This window comes from Amphiura filiformis, chromosome 16 (assembly GCF_039555335.1).
Source record: "Amphiura filiformis chromosome 16, Afil_fr2py, whole genome shotgun sequence".
Classification (NCBI taxonomy): Eukaryota; Metazoa; Echinodermata; class Ophiuroidea; order Amphilepidida; family Amphiuridae; genus Amphiura; species Amphiura filiformis.
In genome coordinates this window covers 50,745,077-50,748,622 of record NC_092643.1, presented here as the reverse complement: position 1 = coordinate 50,748,622, position 3,546 = coordinate 50,745,077, and positions in this window count along the sequence as shown.

Genomic DNA, 3,546 nt, shown 5'->3' with positions numbered 1-3,546 from the left:
TAGAAGAGAAGATTGGGAAACCGTGTTGGAATCACAACAGTTTGTGTGTTTTCATAAACTGTCAAGCAAATAAAGTGATTTTATAAAGAGTATAATTTTTTCCTGGCTCATTTTGCCTCATTATTTTAAAAGTTGGATGATCTAATTTCACATAATATTTCCACCTAGGTGATCCCCACTGCAGTGGCCAAAGGGGCAGCTGTCCCTTATGATGATGCTTAAATGTCATGTAAAACAAGCACAAACTGATTTGCCACAGAAAAAAAAACAAATTTTACAAAACATACTAACAATGGATGTCATAAAGCTGCAACTTCTGCAGAAAATACATTATGAGAAAAACCAATTTACACAGTAGAACCTCTTTAGCACAAAGTTGTCAGAGCCTATGATTTTAATTCGAAAAAAATAATATGAGCTTTCTCAGATGCCAGAACCTCATGTTAATAGTGTACAGTGGCGCAGCGTTCGAAATAGGGCCGGTCAGCCGGCCATTGGCCTGTAACTTTTTGGCCTGGCCGGTAACTTTCCTGACTGGCATCTAGTTAACAACCCGGCTGGCCGGTAACTTTTTAAGGTCAAGGCCGGCTGACCTGTAACTTTTTGAGGCATATTTCGAACACTGCAGTGGCGGTTATGAGGCCATCAACTGGGTCCCCAGCAGAGTGCCTGACATAGTGAAACATCCCATTGAAAAGCTGCTGTTTCCTACGCGATCACGCTTGATGCCAATGCATTAGCGCCAAATTCAGCTTGAAATGGGGGGGGGGGGGCAATTGGCCTGAATTGTCAAAAAGTGGCAGAAAAGAACAAAAAATTGCCATTTTGCTGAAAGGTGGGGGGGCACAGTGTCATTGCCCCGATATCTTCATGGCAGAAATCGCCATGGTAGGTTGAATCCACTGCCACGCATGGCCATTTTGTTCTGACCTGTTTAATAGTTTTGCGACGCATAATGGGCCGAAGGACATCTGACTAAGGCTACTGACAATTGCCCAGTGACTGACCTCGCTGTGTGTGAGTCGAGCATGGTACGCCATAGGTCATATGCTTTTAGACTACCCACGATTGGCCTATACACTGCGTTATATAATTCGGCACATATAAAATCAGAATTATTGTCAGTTTTTGAGTTCAAGACGCAAGCTTCTTTCTCAAGACGCAAGCTAATGGCTATCATATCTGTTCAACACATATATTCAAGTGCAAGGAACCACATCTGGTTTCTTTTCTACCCCGGTATCCAAAGATTTTTGTCTGAATATCAAAATCGTGCACATTCATGTGTATCGATCCCGGGTATTGATTTTATTTAGTATCTCTGGTGTACCAAGTAATTATTAGCCAGGCGATATCAGTGTGGGGGGGACACATCCCCCTGTTCCCCCTGGGTTGACACCCATGCTCCCATGCAATCAAGTGATTCACACTATGCTTTTGTATGTCACACTTGAGTGTTTATTATGAATTCCTTTTTATCATTTAAAGTTTGGCTCCCAAAAATGATTTTATGACCCCCCAACATTTTCACTTTTTTGGCCCATCTATGATGCATTTTGGTGTTCAGCAACTGACCCAAAAAAGGAAAAGTACATTGCAATTTTAGTTGATTGATTTCTGCCTGGTAGAGCAAGCCGGCCCATACCCAATATATATACCCCATACCCCAATGCCCAAAAAGTCCCCTTTTTCATGCCTTTTTGGTCAAAAAAGTCCAAATTTTTGGGAAAAAGTCCACTTTTTTTTAATCCGCCCCCAGTCCAAAAAGGTCCAAAGTTTGAGAAAAAAAATGTCCACTTTTTCAAAATCCTGGTTGGTTACAGGCCTGGTAGCTAGAACTTTTTCAGAGGGGCAGGCGTGTCAAGGTGACTTTTTGGGAAAAGACAAAATTGTCCAAAATGGACATAAAAAGGGCCTTTAAAGGGCATTTTGTGATTCACAGAATCAATCCCCACTTTCCTCAAAAAAATGTGAGATTTTAGTTTTATACCACTCGAAACCTCTGGCTATATCGTCGTCCGGTCGCAACACATAGTGGGCACGTGCAGGACAAACGCATAAAATAAATTTCCGAGAAAAGCGTGTTTGAAGGATATGCTACTAATAACATAGTCAGTACTCCTCCAATATTATCTCTCAGTGGACCGATTACATTTGAAATTGAAGTTAAAGGATTAAACTATTATAAACTGTAACTTAAATAGTTAAAACGGAATAACTTTTACATGATATATCTAGCTCTAAACTTATACGCCACTATGTGAAACGGAAGATTTGGTGGTTTCGGCGGATTTTTTGAAGCGTAAGTCGTACGTCACGCCACTATGTGAAACGGAAGATTTGGAGGTTTCAGCAGGTTTTTGAAGCGTAAGTCATACGTGCGCCACTATGTGAAACGGAAGATTTGGGGTTTTGGCTGGTTTCTGAAGCGTACGCCACATTATTGACGGATGATGTGCCTAAATGTTATCAAATCCGATTTTCGCCGTTTCACATAATGGCGTATGATGATCGTACGTCAGTTTGTGAAACGGAAGATATTGGATTCATACGGGATTGTTAACATAAGTCAATTAATTAATTAACGTAATTTATTAATTAAGTATAGTTGAGCTTTCAAACTTGGTATACTTGAAGAACTTGATATATAAAACCGTTGGGCCAAATTTCATAAAATTGACCAAAATCACCGTACGCCACTATGTGTTGCGACCGACGATATGTTTGGATTTTTATACTTTTTATGACACCCCCCCCCCCTGTAAAATTAGCATTGTTAGTAGTTTTTGGTCTTTTCCAACAGACAGTGCTGGAGGAAAGGAGAAGGCCTTTTTTTTTTCTTTCTTTTTTTAAAATTTTAATGTGAGATTCTGATGGATAAACCCTGTTTATAAAAGTTCTTTGGATAAACCCCCTAGAGTACCACAAAAAGTCTTGGAAGTGATCCCTGTTCTCTAATAAACAATATTTATATGTATAAAGTTTTCTTAAAGTATTCCAAAGTTTAAAAAAAGTTTTTAAAATCTGACAAATCCCAGAAATTGAGGAGGAAGAGGACGAGAACCAAAACATTAATTTTATAAATCATGCATTAAACTTGAGGCGCAAAATGATTAAATCTGAAATTTTGGGAATACGCTTTTTTCGTGGATATCTGCTGAAAAAATGTCATAAAAGGAGGATGCTAGGATCACAAAATACTGCCTGCATCTCACAGAGGGCAAGATGTTTCTTGTTTCTCTGGGAGTTGCCCCCCCAGTTCACTAGTGGCTATATGCCACTGGTGTGGGGCAGCAGGGAATTTGCATTTGGGCCCCCGCCCCTCCATATGGCTATCACATTTAAATGGTACTCTACCAAAAGGAGAAAGCACAGATATTGGAACTGTATTCCAAGGCACCAACACACCCAATTCCAAACCATCGGCGCCAACGATTTTACCAATCACAAAAGCGACGCTATCGATTGCGGAAGCACAATGGAAGTGTACAATGGATGATCTGTGTAAGAGATTGCAGCCGATCGGTGACATTTCTTCCAGAGTCC